Source organism: Scyliorhinus torazame, chromosome 2 (genome assembly GCF_047496885.1).
Source record: "Scyliorhinus torazame isolate Kashiwa2021f chromosome 2, sScyTor2.1, whole genome shotgun sequence".
Taxonomy (NCBI): domain Eukaryota; kingdom Metazoa; phylum Chordata; class Chondrichthyes; order Carcharhiniformes; family Scyliorhinidae; genus Scyliorhinus; species Scyliorhinus torazame.
In genome coordinates this window covers 7892616-7915084 of record NC_092708.1, presented here as the reverse complement: position 1 = coordinate 7915084, position 22469 = coordinate 7892616, and positions in this window count along the sequence as shown.

Below are 22469 nucleotides of genomic sequence, written 5' to 3'. Positions count from 1 at the left end.
GCGGCTTCGATCAAAAAGGAGAGGATGCTAGGCGGGGACTCTTCTTCCGAGGTAGTATGGGCTGAAGTTAGAAACAGGAAAGGAGAGGTCACCCTGTTGGGAGTTTTTTATAGGCCTCCTAATAGTTCTAGGGATGTAGAGGAAAGGATGGCGAAGATGATTCTGGATATGAGCGAAAGTAACAGGGTAGTTATTATGGGAGACTTTAATTTTCCAAATATTGACTGGAAAAGATATAGTTCGAGTACATTAGATGGGTCGTTTTTTGTACAGTGTGTGCAGGAGGGTTTCCTGAAACAATATGTTGACAGGCCAACAAGAGGCGAGGCCACGTTGGATTTGGTTTTGGGTAATGAACCAGGCCAGGTGTTGGATTTGGAGGTAGGAGAGCACTTTGGGGACAGTGACCACAATTCTGTGACGTTTACGTTAATGATGGAAAGGGATAAGTATACACCGCAGGGCAAGAGTTATAGCTGGGGGAAGGGCAATTATGATGCCATTAGACGTGACTTGGGGGGGATAAGGTGGAGAAGTAGGCTGCAAGAGTTGGGCACACTGGATAAGTGGGGCATGTTCAAGGATCAGCTACTGCGTGTTCTTGATAAGTATGTACCGGTCAGACAGGGAGGAAGGCGTCGAGCGAGGGAACCGTGGTTTACCAAGGAAGTGGAATCTCTTGTTAAGAGGAAGAAGGAGGCCTATGTGAAGATGAAGTGTGAAGTTTCGGTTGGGGCGATGGATAGTTACAAGGTAGCGAGGAAGGATCTAAAGAGAGAGCTAAGACGAGCAAGGAGGGGACATGAGAAGTATTTGGCAGGAAGGATCAAGGAAAACCCAAAAGCTTTCTATAGGTATGTCAAGGAATAAGCGAATGACTATGGAAAGAGTTGGACCAGTCAAGGACAGGGATGGGAAATTGTGTGTGGAGTCTGAAGAGGTAGGCGAGATACTAAATGAATATTTTTCGTCAGTATTCACTCAGGAAAAAGATAATGTTGTGGAGGAGAATGCTGAGTCCCAGGCTAATAGAATAGATGGCATTGAGGTACGTAGGGAAGAGGTGTTGGCAATTCTGGACAGGCTGAAAGTAGATAAGTCCCCGGGACCTGATGGGATTTATCCTAGGATTCTCTGGGAGGCCAGGGAAGAGATTGCTGGACCTTTGGCTTTGATTTTTATGTCATCATTGGCTACAGGAATAGTGCCAGAGGACTGGAGGACAGCAAATGTGGTCCCTTTGTTCAAAAAGGGGAGCAGAGACAACCCCGGCAACTATAGACCGGTGAGCCTCACGTCTGTAGTGGGTAAAGTCTTGGAGGGGATTATAAGAGACAAGATTTATAATCATCTAGATAGGAATAATATGATCAGGGATAGTCAGCATGGCTTTGTGAAGGGTAGGTCATGCCTCACAAACCTTATTGAGTTCTTTGAGAAGGTGACTGAACAGGTAGACGAGGGTAGAGCAGTTGATGTGGTGTATATGGATTTTAGCAAAGCGTTTGATAAGGTTCCCCACGGTAGGCTATTGCAAAAAATATGGAGGCTGGGGATTGAGGGTGATTTAGAGATGTGGATCAGAAATTGGCTAGCTGAAAGAAGACAGAGGGTGGTGGTTGATGGGAAATGTTCAGAATGGAGTACAGTCACAAGTGGAGTACCACAAGGATCTGTTCTGGGGCCGTTGCTGTTTGTCATTTTTATCAATGACCTAGAGGAAGGCGCAGAAGGGTGGGTGAGTAAATTTGCAGACGATACTAAAGTCGGTGGTGTTGTCGATAGTGTGGAAGGATGTAGCAGGTTACAGAGGGATATAGATAAGCTGCAGAGCTGGGCTGAGAGGTGGCAAATGGAGTTTAATGTAGAGAAGTGTGAGGTGATTCACTTTGGAAAGAATAACAGGAATGCGGAATATTTGGCTAATGGTAAAGTTCTTGAAAGTGTGGATGAGCAGAGGGATCTAGGTGTCCATGTACATAGATCCCTGAAAGTTGCCACCCAGGTTGATAGGGTTGTGAAGAAGGCCTATGGAGTGTTGGCCTTTATTGGTAGAGGGATTGAGTTCCGGAGTCGGGAGGTCATGTTGCAGCTGTACAGAACTCTGGTGCGGCCGCATTTGGAGTATTGCGTACAGTTCTGGTCACCGCATTATAGGAAGGACGTGGAGGCTTTGGAGCGGGTGCAGAGGAGATTTACCAGGATGTTGCCCGGTATGGAGGGAAAATCTTATGAGGAAAGGCTGATGGACTTGAGGTTGTTTTCGTTGGAGAGAAGAAGGTTAAGAGGAGACTTAATAGAGGCATACAAAATGATCAGGGGGTTGGATAGGGTGGACAGTGAGAGCCTTCTCCCGCGGATGGATATGGCTGGCACGAGGGGACATAACTTTAAACTGAGGGGTAATAGATATAGGACAGAGGTCAGAGGTAGGTTCTTTACGCAAAGAGTAGTGAGGCCGTGGAATGCCCTACCTGCTACAGTAGTGAACTCGCCAACATTGAGGGCATTTAAAAGTTTATTGGATAAACATATGGATGATAATGGCATAGTGTAGGTTAGATGGCTTTTGTTTCGGTGCAACATCGTGGGCTGAAGGGCCTGTACTGCGCTGTATCGTTCTATGTTCTATGTTCTATACTCCAGACCTTGAAGTTAGTGTCATGTGAGAGTACCTTTAAGAAATGGGTGTTTACGAAATGTACCTTTAAGAAATTGAGCTGCTCATGTTGCTGGAGTGATGTCAGAGTGTGGGTGGAGCCATAACAGTTAGTTCAATCAGGTTTATTGAAAAATAGCACAGTTAGCACAGTTCTCTATGAGTTCGACTCTCTGCTAACCTCAGTGTGGTTACTCTGTCTGACTGAACCAGACTAGCTCTTAGCCACGTGGTGGAGATGTGAGATTGTAACAACACCCTTGACTGACTCTCTAGATGTTCATCAGTGGAAAGAGGCGGAGTGTGAGTGCCTCGTGTCTTTTATAGTCAGATCCCACCCCTGAGTGTCCTGCCTGCTTATTGGTCATGTCCTGTTCTCTGTGTCCATTAGCTGCTTGTCTGTATATCATTATGTGTGTGCCTGCATATCATGACATCTCCCTTTTTTTATGTTTGGATGACATATGTGAACGTATTCACAAGAATAGGCCAATATTAACATATATACATGCAGTGATTGTGAACATATGTACATGTGAAAACAGCTGTCTAATGCGAGAACACAGAACATAGCAAACAGAACAAATGTTCATAAGTCCAGTCTCTGTGGTTTGCGTCTGATCCTGGTCGACCGCCGGAGAGATGGTGGTGGGGACGACAGCGCCTTGATGGGCAGGATTGAAGCCTGACCGGTGGCCTCGTGAGTCGAGGTATCAGGAGGTGGCAAAACAACAGAAGGAAACGGAGAGGAATGTGGTTGCGGGCAGGCAACTTTGCGCAGAGCCCGTCTGTTTCGTCGCACAACAGAGCCATCAGCCAGACACACAACATCCGAGCGGAGGGCAGCCTGTCGAACAACGACAGCTGGAGCTGACCAGCCACCATCAGGGATCTGGACCCGAACAGTGTCTGACGGGGATAACACGGGCAAATCGGTGGCATGGCTTCTGAAGCACGGGCCATTGTCACTCATGACAGTGAGTGGGATACCATGCCTGGAGAACGTCTCCTTACAGGCCTTGATGACGGTCCGAGATGTGAGGTCTGAGAGCTTCACGACTTCAGGTTAATTAGGGCAGCACTTGTGGATAGCACAATTGTTTCACAGCTCCAGGGTCCCGGGTTCGATTCCGGCTTGGGTCACTGTCTGTGCGGAATCTGCACATCCTCCCCGTATGTGCGTGGGTTTCCTCCGGGTGCTCCGGTTTCCTCCCACAGTCCAAAGATGTGCAGGTTAGGTGGATTGGCCATGATAAATTGCCCTCAGTGTCCAAAATTGCCCTTAGTGTTGGGTGGGGTTACTGGGTTATGGGGATAGGGTGGAGGTGTTGACCTTGGGTGCGGTGCTCTTTCCAAGAGCCGGTGCAGACTCGATGGGCCAAATGGCCTCCTTCTGCACTGTAAATTCTATGATAATCTATGATGATTCTATGATGAGCATCGTAGCCCTGTTTGTGCCGGTCTCGGAGTTGCTGCACCTTCTGCAGCACCGGGAGGTGATCCAGGTTGGGCAAGTGTATGGCTGGAAGTGTTGATCGCAGGTCCCTGTTCATCAGGAGTTAGGGGCAGCACGGTAGCATTGTGGTTAGCACAATTGCTTCACAGCTCCAGGGTCCCAGGTTCGATTCCGCCTTGGGTCACTGTCTGTGCGGAGTCTGCACATCCTCCCCGTGTTTGCGTGGGTTTCCTCCGGGTGCTCCGGTTTCCTCCCACAGTCCAAAGATGTGCAGGCTAGGTGGATTGGCCGTGCTAAATTGCCCTTAGTGTCAAAATTGCCCTTAGTGTTGGGTGGGGTTACTGGGTTATGGGGATAGGGTGGAGGTGTAGACCTTGGGTGGGGTGCTGTTTCCGGGAGTCGGTGCAGACTCGATGGGCCGAATGGCCTCCTTCTGCACTGTCAATTCTATTAAAAAAAGGAGTTGAGCCGGCGACATGCCAGTTGCCCTGTACGCAAGCAGCGCAAGGTGAATGTCAGACGCAGAATCCGCAGCCTTGCAGATGAGCTGCTTCACTATGTGCACCCCTTTCTCAACCTTCCCGTTGGACTGCGGATAGTGTGGGCTGGAAGTGACGTGTTTGAACTGATACGACTGGGCAAACTCGTGGCTGGTGAAGCACGGGCCATTGTCACTCATGACAGTGAGTGGGATACCATGCCTGGAGAACGTCTCCTTACAGGCCTTGATGACGGTCCGAGATGTGAGGTCTGAGAGCTTCACGACTTCAGGGTTATTGGAAAAGTAATCAATAATTTACACGTAATCACGACCATTTGCATGAAAGAGGTTGATGCCAATCTTGGACCACGGAGAGGTTTTGATTTCATGCTGCTGAAGTGTCTCCTTACTCTGCGCTGGCTGGAAGCGTTGACAGGTCGCACAGTTAAGGACCATGTTTGCGATGTCCTGGCTGATCCCGGGCCAGTAGACAGCCTGCCTGGCTCTGCGTCTGCACTGTTCCACACCCAGGTGGCCCTCATGGATTTGATGGAGCACCAAGCTCTGGAGACTATGTGGAATTACAATCCAGTCCAGTTTGAGGAGGATACCATCAACCACCGTCAACATAGAACAGTACAGAACAGAACAGGCCCTTCGGCCCTCAATGTTGTGCCGAGCATTGTTCGAAACAAAGATCAAGCTATCCCACTCCCTGTCATCCTGGTGTGCTCAAGAAAGCACAACAGCGCCTATACTTCCTCAGGAAACTAAGGAAATTTGGCATGTCCACATTAACCCTTTCCAACTTTTACAGATGCACCATAGAAAGCATCCTATCGGGCTGCATCACAGCCTGGTATGGCAACTGCTCGGCCCAGGACCGCAAGAAACTTCAGAGAGTCGTGAACACCGCCCAGTCCATCACACAAACCTGCCTCCCATCCATTGACTCCATCTACACCTCCCGCTGCCTGGGGAAAGCGGGCAGTATAATCAAAGATCCCTCCCACCCGGCTTACTCACTCTTCCAACTTCTTCCATCGGGCAGGAGATACAGAAGTCTGAGAACGCACACGAACAGACTCAAAAACAGCTTCTTCCCCACTGTCACCAGACTCCTAAATGACCCTCGTATGGACTGATTTCATTAACACTACACCCTGTATGCTTCACCCGATGCCAGTGCTTATGTAGTTACATTGTATATGTTGTGTTGCCCTATTATGTATTTTCTTTTATTCCCTTTTCTTCCCATGTACTTAATGATCTGTTGAGCTGCTCACAGAAAAATACTTTTCACTGTACCTCGGTACACGTGACAATAAACAAATCCAATCCAATCCATTTGCCTATCCAATAACCGCTTGAAAGTTCCTAAAGTGTCCGGCTCCACGATCACAGCAGGCAGTCCATTCCACACCCTAACCACTCTCTGAGTAAAGAACCTACCTCAGACATCCCTCCTATATCTCCCACCCTGAATCTTATAGTTATGCCCCCTTGTAACAGCTACATCCACCCGAGGAAATAGTCTCTGAACGTCCACTCTATCTATCCCCCGCATTATCTTATAAACCTCTATTAAGTCGCCTCTCATCCTCCTCTGCTCCAAAGAGAAAAGCCCTAGCTCCCTCAACCTTTCCTCATAAGACCTATCCTGCAAACCAGGCAGCATCCTGGTAAATCTCCTTTGCACCCTTTCCAATGCTTCCACATCCTTCCTGTAGTGAGGTGACCAGAACTGCACACAATACTCCAAATGTGGTCTCACCAGGGTCATGTATAGTTGCAGCATAACCCTGCGGCTCTTAAACTCAAGCTCCCTGTTAATAAACGCTAACACACTATAGGCCTTCTTCATGGCTCTATCCACTTGAGTGGCAACCTTCAGAGATCTGTGGACATGAACCCCAAGATCTCTTTGTTCCTCCACATTCCTCAGAACCCTGCCGTTGACCCTGTAGTCCACATTCAAATTGTTTCTACCAAAATGAATCACCTCGCACTTATCAGGGTTAAACTCCATCTGCCATTTTTCGGCCCAGCTCTGCATCCTATCAATGTCTCTTTGCAGCCTACAACAACCCTCCACCTCATCCACTACTCCACCAATCTTGGTGTCATCAGCAAATTTACTGACCCACCCTTCAGCCCCCTCCTCCGAGTCATTGATAAAAATCACAAATAGCAGAGGACCCAGCACTGATCCCTGTGGTACACCGCTGGTAACTGGTCTCCAGTCTGAAAATTTTCCATCCACCACCACCCTCTGTCTTCTATGTGATAGCCAGTTACTTATCCAATTGGCCAAATTTCCCTCTATCCCACACCTCCTTACTTTCTTCATGAGCCGACCATGGGGAACCTTATCAAACGCCTTACTAAAATCCATGTATACGACATCAACTGCTCTACCTTCATCTACACACTTAGTTACCTCCTCAAAGACTTCAATCAAATTTGTGAGGCAAGACCTACCCTTCACAAATCCGTGTTGACTATCCCGGATTAAGCTGCATCTTTCCAAATGTTCATAAATCCTATCCTTCAGGACCTTTTCCATTATCTTCCCGACCACCGAAGTCAGACTAACTGGCCTATAATTACCAGGGTCATTCCTATTCCCTTTCTTGAACAGAGGAACAACATTCGCCACTCTCAAGTCCTCTGGCACTATCCCCGTGGACAGCGAGGACCCAAAGATCAAAGTCAAAGGCGCTGCAATCTCATCCCTTGCCTCCCAAAGAATCCTAGGGTATATCCCATCTGGCACAGGGGACTTGTCGACCTTCAGGTTTTTCAAAATTGCTAATACATCCTTCCTCAGAACATCTGGTTCCTCCAGCCTACCCGCCTGAATCACACTCTCATCCTCAAAAACATGGCCCCTCTCCTTTGTGAACACTGAAGAAAAGTATTCATTCAACGTCTCTCCTATTTCTTCTGACTCCATGCACAAGTTCCCACTACTGTCCTTGACCGGCCCTACCCTCACCCTGGTCATTCTTTTATTTCTCACATCAGAGTAAAAAGCCTTGGGGTTCTCCTTGATCCGACCCACCAAGGACTTCTCATGCCCCCTCCTAGCTCTCCTAAACCCTTTTTTCATCTCATTCCTTGCTACCTTGTAACCCTTGAGCGACCCTACTGAACATTGTTTTCTCATCCTTACATACTCTTCCTTTTTCCTCTTGACAAGACATTCAACCTCTTTTGTGAACCATTGTTCCCTCACACGGCCATTTCCTCCCTGTCAGACAGGGACATGCCTATCAAGGACCCGCAATATTTGTTCCTTGAACAAGCTCCACTTTTCATTTGTGCCTTTCCCTGACAGTTTCTGTTCCCATCTTATGTCCCTAATTCTTGCCTAATCGCATCATAATTACCCCTCCCCCAATTATAAACCTTGCCCTGCCGTATGGCCCTATCCCTCTCCATTGCAATAGTGAAAGACACCGAATTGTGGTCACTATCTCCAAAGTGCTCTCCCACAACCAAATCTAACACTTGGCCCGGTTCATTACCCAGTACCAAATCCAATGTGGCCCCCCTCTTGTCGGCCTATCCACATATTGTGTCAGGAAACCCTCCTGCATACACTGTACAAAAACTGCCCCATCCGAACTGTTCGACCTATAGAGGTTCCAATCAATATTTGGAAAGTTAAAGTCACCCATGACAACTACCCTGAGACCTCCACACCTATCCATAATCTGTTTTGCAATTTCTTCCTCCACATCTCCATTACTATTTGGGGGCCTATAGAAAACTCCTAACAATGTGACCGCTCCTTTCCTATTTCTAACTTCGGCCCAGATTACCTCAGTAGGCAGGTCCCCTTCAAACTGCCTTTCTGCAGCCGTTAAACTATCCTTGATTAACAATGCGACTCCTCCACCTCTTTTACCACCTTCCCTACTCTTACTGAAACATCTATACCCCCGAACTTCCAACAACCATTCCTGTCCCTGTTCTAACCATGTCTCCGTAATGGCCACAACATCGTAGTCCCAAGTAGCAATCCACGCTCCAAGTTCACCTACCTTATTCCGGATGCTCCTTGCATTGAAGTAGACACACTTCAACCCACCTTTCTGTCTGCCGGTACACTCCTGCGACCTTGATACCCTCCTCAGTACCTCACTCCTCTCAACACTGGCTTCTGGGACACAGCTCCTTTTCCCAGCCCCCTGACAAGTCATCCTTTACATTGAAAAATTGAGGGCACTGCCCTTTTTGCCAGCCATTGGCCAGGTGTTGCATAACACGCTGCAAGAGGGGGTCTTTGGCTGTCTCCTCATGGATACGAATCACCTTCTCATCAGATGCCAGGAGGGTGCTAGCACACAGCTGCACCTGTGACTCAACCTGTGACTCAATGTGACGGATGGCGTTCAGTGGTTCACGGTGATGGAGCGGGACAGTGTATCGGCAATGATGAGCTCCTTGCCAGGCGTGTAGACCAGGTCAAAGTCACACCTTCTGAGTTTGAGGAGGATGCGCTGCAACCGAGGCGTCATGTCATTAAGGTTCTTGTGGGTAATGTGGACCAGGGGCCTGTGATCCGTCTCGACTGTGATAGTCGTGAAACTTGAGGATGCCAGTGAGGAGGCCGAGGCATTCCTTCTCGATTTGTGCATACCTTTGTTCGATGGGTGTCATTGCCCTTGATGCGTAGGCAACCAGAGCCCAGGATGAGGTATCATCGCGTTGCAGCAGGACCCCACTGATGCCATGCTGGCTCGCATCTGTCGAGATTTTCGTTTCCCTGTCTGGGTCGAAAAATGCGAAGACGGGTGCAGTGGTGAGCTTGGCTTTCAGCTCCAACCCCTCTGCCTGATGGGCCGCCTTCCACTCGAAGGCAGTGGACTTTTTCACTAGGTTTCGTAGGGCCGTGGTGTGTGAGGCCAGGTTTGGGATGAACTTACCCAGATAATTGACCATGCCCAGGAAGCGCAACACCGCCTTCTTGTCTTCCGGGACCTTCATGGCTGCGATGGCCTTGACCTTGTCTGTGTCGGGGTACACGCCCTGCTGAGAGATCTGGTCACCTAGGATCTTGAGTGTCGACATGCCAAAGCAACATTTGGCCCTGTTCAGCTTCAGGCCATTGGCATGGACACGGCGGAATACCTGCTGGAGACGGGAAACATTCTCCTCAGGGGTCGCGGACCATATGATGATGCCGTCCATGTACACACGAACCCCTTCGATGCTCTCCATCATCTGCTCCATGATGCGATGAGATATCTCCGATGCCGAGACGATGCCGAACGGCATACGGTTGTAGCAGTTCCTGCCAAACGGTGTGTTGAAGGTGCAGAGCCTTCTGCTGGACTCATCCAGCTGGATTTGCCAGAATCCATGTGACGGATCTAACTTCGTGAAAAACCGTGCATGTGCCATCTCACTGGTGAGTTCCTCCCACTTCGGGATGGGGTAGTGTTCATGCATCATATTCTGGTTGAGATCCTTGGGGTCAATGCAGATGCGCAGGTCTCCAGAGGGTTTTTTAACCACCACCATCGAGCTGACCCAGTCAGTCGGTTCGGTTACCCTGGAAATGATCCCCTGCTGCTGCAGCTCCTCGAGCTGTTCCTTCGGGCGCTCCTTCAGCGGAGCCGGGACCCGGCGTGGTGCATGGACCACTGGCTTGGCATCAGGTCACAGTGGGATCGTGTACCGATATGGCAAAGTGCCCATCCCGTCAAACACATCTGGACACTGAGCGAGGATGTCGTCAATGCCAGCTTGAAGATCCACGTTGGAGGATGTTGTTGAATAAATCCGCTGCACCAGGTTTAGCTTTTTGCAGGCACGCGCGCTCAGTAGGGATGCCCTGTCCGGCTTGACAATTTCAAACCTTAGCCATGCACGGGTGCTCCAGTTGGTGACGAGTAGATGGCAGGACCCCAGTGCCGTGATGGCATTGCCATTATAGCCCAGGAGCTGGCAGGCTGCTGGAAGGACCTTAGGGGGCTTCTTGGTGCGTTTGAAGTCTGCCTGTGAGAGGAGGTTGGCAGAAGCACCTGTGTCCAGCTTGAACTGGATGGAGCAGGGGTTGACCTGCATCACCGCACGCCATTCGCCCTCCGAACCCCCAGCGAGGATGGACTGAATGCGAGATGAGTTAGGTGTGGCATGTTCACGGTGGTAATGATGCCCACTCGGCAGGCGGACTCCAGGCACTCGTCCTCTGGATCCGTTGTACTGCCAGGATCAGAATCCTGTAATCGTTGTTGCACACTCTGAACGCGACGCTGTCGGAATTGGGAGCGCTGGCCCCTGACTGGTGGTGCAGACCTGCACAAGGCTGCATAGTGTCCCGGCTTCCCACAGTTTAAACATCGCCTGCCTCTTGCAGGGCAGTGTCCCGTTAAGCGGGCGTTGACACAGTTCGGGCACGTCATGACGTCGGCGTCGTGACGCAGTGTACGTCGTCGCACATGCGCAGTGCAGTCGGCAGACGTCTGCACCTGCGCAGTGTGAGTGCCGGCCGCTTCGTTATCCCGTTCGCATCGCGCATGCGTGGGGCTCCGGGAAAAGCGGCAAGATAGCCGCTGTCTTCAATGCTGAGGCACTGCATCCGGGAGATGGCCTGCACACTCTCTGCCTCATGGGAGGCAGGTTTCTCATTTTCAGCCGATTTCTACTGGGAATAGCGATTTCTTGAGTGCTCATGCACTGTGCATGTTTCAATCGCGACTGGCAGGGCCATATGCTTGATTTTTAAGAGCTGCTCTCTCAGAGGATCAGAATGAACTCCAAACACGATTTGGTCTCTGATCATGGATTCAGCAATATCACCAAAGTTGCAGGACAGTGCTAGCAGGCGGAGTCTAGTTAAGAAGGCACTGAAAGATTCATCTTTATCTTGAAGACATTGTTTGAATATGTTGCGCTCGAAGATTTCATTGGTGTCCACTTCACAGTGACTGTCAAACTTGTCCAGGATGGTCTGAAACTTTGTCTTGTCCTGGCCTTCGGTGAAGTTAAACGGGTTGAAGAGATCGATGGCTTGATCCCCCGCAGTTGAGAGAAGCACGATCTTTCTTGTATCAGGCGCACCCTTGAGGTCTGAGGCTGCGATGTACAGCAGAAACTTTTGCTTGAATGTCCTCCAGTTGGCACTGAGATTGCCGGAGGAGCTGAGCTGGTAAGGAGACAATCTTCTCCGTGGTGCCGGGATACAGTTGCTGGCTGTCATGGAACGGACTGAGTTAAGCCACCTTAAATTAGTCGTTTCCTGGTATCATGTTGTGTTAGGTACACTGGTCGAACACTGGCTGCAACTGGATGCAGCTTAGATCAGAGAGATACTCCAGACCTTGAAGTTAGTTCAATCAGATTGATTGAACTAATAGCAGTTACCACAGTTCTCTGTGAGTTCGACTCTCTGCTAACTTAAGTGTGGTTTCTCTGTCTGACTGAACCAGACTAGCTCTTAGCCTGTCCTGTTCTCTGTGTCCATTAGCTGCTTGTCTGTGCCTGCCTGTATGTCATTATGTGTGTGTCTGCATATCATGACACCCGGCAGTGAGTTACTGACTGGAATATAATCGAGGGGTTCGGGCTGGTTTAGCACAATGGGCTAAACAGCAGGCTTGTAATGCAGAATAATGTAGACAGTCCAACTAGGGAAGGGGCGGTACTGGACATGGTATTGGGGAATGAGCCCGGCCAGGTGGTAGAAGTTTCAGTAGGGGAGCATTTCGGGAACAGTGACCACAATTCAGTAAGTTTTAAAGTGCTGGTGGACAAGGATAAGAGTGGTCCTAGGATGAATGTGCTAAATTGGGGGAAGGCTAATTATAACAATATTAGGCGGGAACTGAAGAACCTAGATTGGGGGCGGATGTTTGAGGGCAAATCAACATCTGACATGTGGGAGGCTTTCAAGTGTCAGTTGAAAGGAATTCAGGACCGGCATGTTCCTGTGAGGAAGAAGGATAAATACGGCAATTTTCGGGAACCTTGGATAACGAGAGATATTGTAGGCCTCGTCAAAAAGAGGGTTAAGGAAAGTCCCAAGGCTTTTTACACGTACATAAAAAGCAAGAGGGTAGCCAGGGAAAGGGTTGGCCCACTGAAGGATAGGCAAGGGAATCTATGTGTGGAGCCAGAGGAAATGGGCGAGGTACTAAATGAATACTTTGCATCAGTATTCACCAAAGAGAAGGAATTGGTAGATGTTGAGTCTGGAGAAGGGTGTGTAGATAGCCTGGGTCACATTGAGATCCAAAAAGATGAGGTGTTGGGCGTCTTAAAAAATATTAAGGTAGATAAGTCCCCGGGGCCTGATGGGATCTACCCCAGAATACTGAAGGAGGCTGGAGAGGAAATTGCTGAGGCCTTGACAGAAATCTTTGGATCCTCACTGTCTTCAGGTGATGTCCCAGAGGACTGGAGAATAGCCAATGTTGTTCCTCTGTTTAAGAAAGGTAGCAAGGATAATCCAGGGAACTACAGGCCGGTGAGCCTTACTTCAGTGGTAGGGAAATTACTGGAGAGAATTCTTCGAGACAGGATCTACTCCCATTTGGAAGCAAATGGACGTGTTAGTGAGAGGCAGCATGGTTTTGTGAAGGGGAGGTCGTGTCTCACTAACTTGATAGAGTTTTTTGAGGAGGTCACAAAGATGATTGATGCAGGTAGGGCAGTGGATGTTGTCTATATGGACTTCAGTAAGGCCTTTGACAAGGTCCCTCATGGTAGACTAGTACAAAAGGTGAAGTCACACGGGATCAGGGGTGAGCTGGCAAGGTGGATACAGAACTGGTTAGGTCATAGAAGGCAGAGAGTAGCAATGGAAGGATGCTTTTCTACTTGGAGGACTGTGACCAGTGGTGCTCCGCAGGGATCAGTGCTGGGACCTTTGCTGTTTGTAGTATATATAAATGATTTGGAGGAAAATGTAACTGGTCTGATTAGTAAGTTTGCAGACGACACAAAGGTTGGTGGAATTGCGGATAGCGATGAGGACTGTCAGAGGATACAGCAGGATTTAGATTGTTTGGAGACTTGGGCGGAGAGATGGCAGATGGAGTTTAATCCGGACAAATGTGAGGTAATGCATTTTGGAAGGTCTAATGCAGGTAGGGAATATACAGTGAATGGTAGAACCCTCAAGAGTATTGAAAGTCAGAGAGATCGAGGAGTACAGGTCCACAGGTCACTGAAAGGGGCAACACAGGTGGAGAAGGTAGTCAAGAAGGCATACGGCATGCTTGCCTTCATTGGTCGGGGCATTGAGTATAAGAATTGGCAAGTCATGTTGCAGCTGTATAGAACCTTAGTAAGGCCACACTTGGAGTATAGTGTTCAATTCTGGTCGCCACACTACCAGAAGGATGTGGAGGCTTTAGAGAGGGTGCAGAAGAGATTTACCAGAATGTTGCCTGGTATGGAGGGCATTAGCTATGAGGAGCGGTTGAATAAACTCGGTTAGTTCTCACTGGAACGATGGAGCTTGAGGGGTGACCTGATAGAGGTCTACAAAATTATGAGGGGCATAGACAGAGTGGATAGTCAGAGGCTTTTCCCCAAGGGTAGAGGGATCAATTACTAGGGTGCATAGGTTTAAGGTGAGAGGGGCAAGGTTTAGAGTAGATGTACGAGGCAAGTTTTTACACAGAGGGTAGTGGGTGCCTGGAACTTGCTACCGGAGGAGGTGGTGGAAGCTGGAACGGTAGTGACATTTAAGGGGCGTCTTGACAAATACATGAATAGGATGGGAATAGAGGGATACGGACCCAGGAAGTGTAGAAGAATGTAGTTTAGTCAGGCAGCATGGTCGGCGCGGGCTTGGAGGGCCGAAGGGCCTGTTCCTGTGCTGTACATTTCTTTGTTCTTTGTTCTAATGCCAGCAGCGCGGGTTCAATTCCCGTACCGGCCTTCCCGAACAGGCGCCGGAATGTGGCGACTAGGGGCTTTTCACAGTAACTTCATTGAAGCCTACTTGTGACAATAAGCGATTATTATTATGTAGAATAACAGATACACGGGACTGAGTTACAGACTGGAATCTAATTGAGGAGTTCAGAGGGTTTATATCTGGAAGAACAGAGTGAGTCATACATGGGAATATAATCAAAATGCAGTGTATTGTGCAGCCAGTATTATTCAGATGGTTCCAATGCCAGTAGCTGCAGTAACCACAGCCACGGTTGTCTCTGCTATCAGTGCAGCCACGTATTTAATAAGGAACTGCAACAGCCTCAGCTGATGGGTGGGCACATTTTACTCAAATTTTGTCAGAAGCACATTAATGTTTAAAATGTTCTGAGTTCAGAAAAACACGGAGTGTGATTCTCAGTCCCAGTGCACCGAGTGTGATTCTCAGTCCCAGTGCACCGAGTGTGATTCTCAGTCCCAGTGCACCGAGTGTGATTCTCAATCCCAGTGCACCGAGTGTGATTCTCAGTCCCAGTGCACCGAGTGTGATTCTCAGTCCCAGTGCGGCGAGTGTGATTCTCAATCCCAGTGCACCGAGTGTGATTCTCAGTCCCAGTGCACCGAGTGTGACTCTCCGTCCCAGTGCAGCGAGTGTGATTCTCAGTCCCAGTTCACCGAGTGTGATTCTCAGTCCCAGTGCACCGAGTGTGATTCTCAGTCTCAGTGCATCAAGTGTGATTCTCAGTCCCAGTGCACCGAGTGTGATTCTCAGTCCCAGTGCACCGAGTGAGATTCTCAGTCCCAGTGCACCGAGTGTGATTCTCAGTCCCAGTGCAATGAGTGAGATTCTCAGTCCAAGTGCACCGAGTGTGATTCTCAGTCCCAGTGCACCGAGTGTGATTCTCAGTCCCAGTGCGCCGAGTGAGATTCTCAGTCCCAGTGCACTGAGTGTGATTCTCAGTCCCAGTGCAATGAGTGAGATTCTCCGTCCCAGTGCAGCGAGTGTGATTCTCAGTCCCAGTTCACCGAGTGTGATTCTCAGTCCCAGTGCACCGAGTGTGATTCTCAGTCTCAGTGCATCAAGTGTGATTCTCAGTCCCAGTGCACCGAGTGTGATTCTCAGTCCCAGTACGCCGAGTGAGATTCTCAGTCCCAGTGCACTGAGTGTGATTCTCAGTCCCAGTGCAATGAGTGAGATTCTCCGTCCCAGTGCAGCGAGTGTGATTCTCAGTCCCAGTTCACCGAGTGTGATTCTCAGTCCCAGTGCACCGAGTGTGATTCTCAGTCTCAGTGCATCAAGTGTGATTCTCAGTCCCAGTGCACCGAGTGTGATTCTCAGTCCCAGTGCACCGAGTGAGATTCTCAGTCCCAGTGCACCGAGTGTGATTCTCAGTCCCAGTGCAATGAGTGAGATTCTCAGTCCAAGTGCACCGAGTGTGATTCTCAGTCCCAGTGCACCGAGTGTGATTCTCAGTCCCAGTGCGCCGAGTGAGATTCTCAGTCCCAGTGCACTGAGTGTGATTCTCAGTCCCAGTGCAATGAGTGAGATTCTCAGTCCTAGTGCGCTGAGTGTGATTCTCAGTCCCAGTGCAATGAGTGAGATTCTCAGTCCCAGTGCACCGAGTGTGATTCTCAGTCCCAGTGCACCGAGTGTGATTCTCAGTCCCAGTGCACCGAGTGTGATTCTCAGTCCGAGTGCACCGAGTTTGATTCTCAGTCCCAGTGCACCGAGTGTGATTCTCAGTCCCAGTGCACCGATTGTGATTCTCAGTCCCCGTGCACCGAGTGTGATTCTCAATCCCAGTGCACCGAGTGTGATTCTCAGTCCCAGTGCACCGAGTGTGATTCTCAGTCCCAGTGCACCGAGTGTGATTCTCAGTCCCAGTGCACCGAGTGTGATTCTCAGTCCCAGTTCACCGAGTGTGATTCTCAGTCCCAGTGCATCAAGTGTGATTCTCAGTCCCAGTGCACCGAGTGTGATTCTCAGTCCCAGTGCACTGAGTGTGATTCTCAATCCCAGTGCACCGAGTGTGATTCTCAGTCCCAGTGCACCGAGTGTGATTCTCAGTCCCAGTGCATCAAGTGTGATTCTCAATCCCAGTGCACCGAGTGTGATTCTCAGTACCAGTGCACCGAGTGTGATTCTCAGTTCCAGTGCACCGAGTGTGATTCTCAGTCCCAGTGCACCGAGTGCGATTCTCAGTCCCAGTGCACCGAGTGTGATTCTCAGTCCCAGTGCACCGAGTGTGATTCTCAGTCCCAGTTCACCGAGTGTGATTCTCAATCCCAGTGCACCGAGTGTGATTCTCAGTCCCAGTGCACCAAGTGTGATTCTCAGTCCCAGTTCACCGAGTGTGATTCTCAGTCCCAGTGCACCGAGTGTGATTCTCAGTCCCAGTGCACCGAGTGTGATTCTCAGTCCCAGTGCATCAAGTGTGATTCTCAGTCCCAGTGCACTGAGTGTGATTCTCAGTCCCAGTGCACTGAGTGTGATTCTCAATCCCAGTGCACCAAGTGTGATTCTCAGTCCCAGTGCGGCGAGTGTGATTCTCAGTCCCAGTGCGATTCTCAGTCCCAGTGCACCGAGTGTGATTCTCAGTCCCAGTGCGGCGAGTGTGATTCTCAGTCCCAGTGCGATTCTCAGTCCCAGTGCACTGAGTGTGATTCTCAGTCCCAGTGCACCGAGTGTGATTCTCAGTCCCAGTGCGCTGAGTGCGATTCTCAGTCCCAGTGCACCGAGTGAGATTCTCAGTCCCAGTGCACCGAGTGTTATTCTCAGTCCCAGTGCACCAAGTGTCATTCTCAGTCCCAGTGCACTGTGTGTGATTCTCAGTACCAGTGCAGCTAGTGTGATTCTCAGTCCCAGTGCGGCGAGTGTGATTCTCAGTCCCAGTGCACCGAGTGTGATTCTCAGTCCCAGTGAGCTGAGTGCGATTCTCAGTCCCAGTGCAGCGAGTGTGATTCTCAGTCCCAGTGCGGAGAGTGTGATTCTCAGTCCCAGTGCACCGAGTGTGATTCTCAGTCCCAGTGCGCTGAGTGTGATTCTCAGTCCCAGTGCGGAGAGTGTGATTCTCAGTCCCAGTGCACCGAGTGTGATTCTCAGTCCTAGTGCGCTGAGTGCGATTCTCAGTCCCAGTGCACCGAGTGTGATTCTCAGTCCCAGTGCACCAAGTGTGATTCTCAGTTCCAGTGCGGCGAGTGTGATTCTCAGTCGCAGTGCACCGAGTGTGATTTTCAGTACCAGTGCAGCGAGTGTGATTCTCAGTCCCAGTGCGCCGAGTGTGATTCTCAGTCCCAGTGCACCGAGTGTGATTCTCAGTCCCAGTGCACTGAGTATGATTCTCAGTCCCAGTACGCCGAGTGTGATTCTCAATCCCAGTGCACCGAGTGTGGTTCTCAGTCCCAGTGCACCGAGTGTGATTCTCAGTCCCAGTGCACCGAGTGTGATTCTCAATCCCAGTGCACCGAGTGTGATTCTCAGTCCCAGTGCACCGAGTGTGATTCTCAGTCCCAGTGCACCGAGTGTGATTCTCAGTCCCAGTGCACCGAGTGTGATTGTCAATCCCAGTGCACCGAGTGCGATTCTCAGTCCCAGTGCACCGATTGTGATTCTCAGTCCCAGTGCACCGAGTGTGATTCTCAATCCCACTGCTGCGAGTGTGATTCTCAGTCCCAGTGCACAGAGTGTGATTCTCAGTCCCAGTGCACCAAGTGTGATTCTCAATCCCAGTGCACCGAGTGCGATTCTCAGTCCCAGTGCACCGATTGTGATTCTCAGTCCCAGTGCACCGAGTGTGATTCTCAATCCCAGTGCACCGAGTGTGATTCTCAGTCCCAGTGCACCGAGTGTGATTCTCAGTCCCAGTGCACCGAGTGTGATTCTCAGTCCCAGGGCACCGAGTGTGATTCTCAGTCCCAGTGCACCGAGTGTGATTCTCAATCCCAGTGCACAGAGTGCGATTCTCAGTCCAAGTGCACCGATTGTGATTCTCAGTCCCAGTGCACCGAGTGTGATTCTCAGTCCCAGTGCACCGAGTGTGATTCTCAATCCCAGTGCACCGAGTGTGATTCTCAGTCCCAGTGCACCGAGTGTGATTCTCAATCCCAGTGCACCGAGTGTGATTCTCAGTCCCAGTGCACCGAGTGTGATTCTCAGTCCGAGTGCACCGAGTTTGATTCTCAGTCCCAGTGCACCGAGTGTGATTCTCAGTCCCAGTGCACCGATTGTGATTCTCAGTCCCCGTGCACCGAGTGTGATTCTCAATCCCAGTGCACCGAGTGTGATTCTCAGTCCCAGTGCACCGAGTGTGATTCTCAATCCCAGTGCACCGAGTGCGATTCTCAGTCCCAGTGCACCGATTGTGATTCTCAGTCCCAGTGCACCGAGTGTGATTCTCAATCCCAGTGCACCGAGTGTGATTCTCAGTCCCAGTGCACCGAGTGTGATTCTCAGTCCCAGTGCACCGAGTGTGATTCTCAGTCCCAGGGCACCGAGTGTGATTCTCAGTCCCAGTGCACCGAGTGTGATTCTCAATCCCAGTGCACAGAGTGCGATTCTCAGTCCAAGTGCACCGATTGTGATTCTCAGTCCCAGTGCACCGAGTGTGATTCTCAGTCCCAGTGCACCGAGTGTGATTCTCAATCCCAGTGCACCGAGTGTGATTCTCAGTCCCAGTGCACCGAGTGTGATTCTCAATCCCAGTGCACCGAGTGTGATTCTCAGTCCCAGTGCACCGAGTGTGATTCTCAGTCCGAGTGCACCGAGTTTGATTCTCAGTCCCAGTGCACCGAGTGTGATTCTCAGTCCCAGTGCACCGATTGTGATTCTCAGTCCCCGTGCACCGAGTGTGATTCTCAATCCCAGTGCACCGAGTGTGATTCTCAGTCCCAGTGCACCGAGTGTGATTCTCAGTCCCAGTGCACCGAGTGTGATTCTCAGTCCCAGTGCACCGAGTGTGATTCTCAGTCCCAGTTCACCGAGTGTGATTCTCAGTCCCAGTGCATCAAGTGTGATTCTCAGTCCCAGTGCACCGAGTGTGATTCTCAGTCCCAGTGCACTGAGTGTGATTCTCAATCCCAGTGCACCGAGTGTGATTCTCAGTCCCAGTGCACCGAGTGTGATTCTCAGTCCCAGTGCACCGAGTGTGATTCTCAGTCCCAGTGCACCGTGTGTGATTCTCAGTCCCAGTGCACTGAGGACTTTGGCGACTTTGGATTTCGGCGGCAGCGGTGCGCAGGGGCCTTCTTGGAGGTGAGTAGTGAGTTTAAAAGCACTTACCTTTACAGGAGCAGCCCTTTGGATTTCGGCGGCAGCGGTGCGCAGGGGCCTTCTGGGAGGTGAGTAGTTAGTTTAAAAGCTCTTACCTTTACAGGAGCAGCCCATTGGATTTCGGCGGCAGCGGTGCGCAGGGGCCTTCTTGGAGGTGAGTAGTGAGTTTAAAAGCACTTACCTTTACAGGAGCAGCCCTTTGGATTTCGGCGGCAGCGGTGCGCAGGGGCCTTCTGGGAGGTGAGTAGTTAGTTTAAAAGCTCTTACCTTTACAGGAGCAGCCCATTGGATTTCGGCGGCAGCGGTGCGCAGGGGCCTTCTTGGAGGTGAGTAGTGAGTTTAAAAGCTCTTACCTTTACAGGAGCAGCCCATTGGATTTCGGCGGCAGCGGTGCGCAGGGGCCTTCTGGGAGGTGAGTAGTTAGTTTAAAAGCTCTTACCTTTACAGGAGCAGCCCATTGGATTTCGGCGGCAGCGGTGCGCAGGGGCCTTCTTGGAGGTGAGTAGTGAGTTTAAAAGCACTTACCTTTACAGGAGCAGCCCTTTGGATTTCGGCGGCAGCGGTGCGCAGGGGCCTTCTTGGAGGTGAGTAGTGAGTTTAAAAGCACTTACCTTTACAGGAGCAGCCCTTTGGATTTCGGCGGCAGCGGTGCGCAGGGGCCTTCTGGGAGGTGAGTAGTTAGTTTAAAAGCTCTTACCTTTACAGGAGCAGCCCATTGGATTTCGGCGGCAGCGGTGCGCAGGGGCCTTCTTGGAGGTGAGTAGTGAGTTTAAAAGCACTTACCTTTACAGGAGCAGCCCTTTGGATTTCGGCGGCAGCGGTGCGCAGGGGCCTTCTGGGAGGTGAGTAGTTAGTTTAAAAGCTCTTACCTTTACAGGAGCAGCCCTTTGGATTTCGGCGGGAACCGGAAGTTCGACCTCTGGCAAGTCCCCCCCCCCCCCCCAATAAATTCTGCTGGAGAGGAAACCCGAGACACTACACGTGTAGTGTCTCCCACCCACCCTCCTCCTCTAACCTAATAATAAGACCCATTGGTGTAAGGTAAGTGCCATATTATATTATATATTATTAGCATTGTGCAGGCCAAGGATTGGAGGTGGAGGAGCAGTCTCTGTCAGCGAGAGAACCTGAGAACATCTCAGAAGGTAAGCAAGTGATTTTTACTTTTATACCTTTTTTCAAATTGTGTGTGTCGGGGGGGACAGAAAAGCTGTGACCGGAGTGGCTGGTTGGGATTCTAACCTAAATTTTTTTGACTATTTGGGAACTAATTAAACATAATAACTTAATTATAATTTAGAGGATATCTAAGCCAGAGATCGGAGGATATTATAGTTAGCTATCGCATTTCTATTAGAAATCTAGTGCTAGGAAACAGATAGTTGACAGTAACTTTGTAATTTAAAAAAAAAAGTATTTATAAAAAAAAAGACAAATTTTAATTTTAATTAATTGACGCAATGTCAGTTAGAGGGGTGCTGTGCTCTGACTGTGAGATGTGGCAGGTCCGGGAGGCTTCCAGCGTCCTGGATGGCTTCATCTGCAGAAAGTGCACCCAACTGCAGCTCCTCACAGACCGCATGGTTCGGTTGGAGCAGCAATTGGATGCACTTAGGAGCATGCAGGTGGCGGAAAGCGTCATAGATCGCAGTTATGTAAGTGTGGTCACACCCAAGGTGCAGGCAGAGAAATGGGTGACCACCAGAAAGGGCAGGCAGTCAGTGCAGGAATCCCCTGTGGTTGTCCCCCTCTCGAACAGATATACCCCTTTGGATACTGTCGGGGGGGATAGCCTATCAGGGGAAAACAGCAGCAGCCAGAGCAGTGGCACCACGGCTGGCTCTGATGTTCAGAAGGGAGGGTCAAAGCGCAGAAGAGTAATAGTTATAGGGGACTCTATAGTCAGGGGAACAGATAGGCGCTTCTGTGGACGTGAAAGAGACTCCAGGATGGTATGTTGCCTCCCTGGTGCCAGGGTCCAGGATGTCTCCGAACGGGTAGAGGGAATCCTGAAGGGGGAGGGCAAACAGGTAGAGGTCGTTGTACATATTGGTACTAATGACATAGGCAGGAAGAGGCATGAGGTCCTGCAGCAGGAGTTCAGGGAGCTAGGCAGAAAGTTAAAAGACAGGACCTCGAGGGTTGTAATCTCGGGATTACTCCCTGTGCCACGTGCCAGTGAGGCTAGAAATAGGAAGATAGAGCAGACAAACACGTGGCTAAACAGCTGGTGTAGGAGGGAGGGTTTCGGTTATCTGGACCACTGGGAGCTCTTCCGGGGCAGGTGTGACCTGTATAAGATGGACGGGTTGCATCTAAACCGGAGAGGCATAAATATCCTGGCCGCGAGATTTGCTAGTGTCACACGGGAGGGTTTAAACTAGTATGGCAGGGGGGTGGGCACGGGAGCAATAGGTCAGAAGGTGAGAGCGTTGAGGGAGAACTAGGGAATATGGACAGTGTGGCTCTGAGGCAGAGCAGACGGGGAGAAGTTGCTGAACACAGCGGGTCTGGTGGCCTGAAGTGCATATGTTTTAATGCAAGGAGCATTACGGGTAAGGCAGATGAACTTAGAGCTTGGATTAGTACTTGGAACTATGATGTTGTTGCCATTACAGAGACCTGGTTGAGGAAAGGGCAGGATTGGCAGCTAAACGTTCCAGGATTTAGATGTTTCAGGCGGGATAGAGGGGGATGTAAAAGG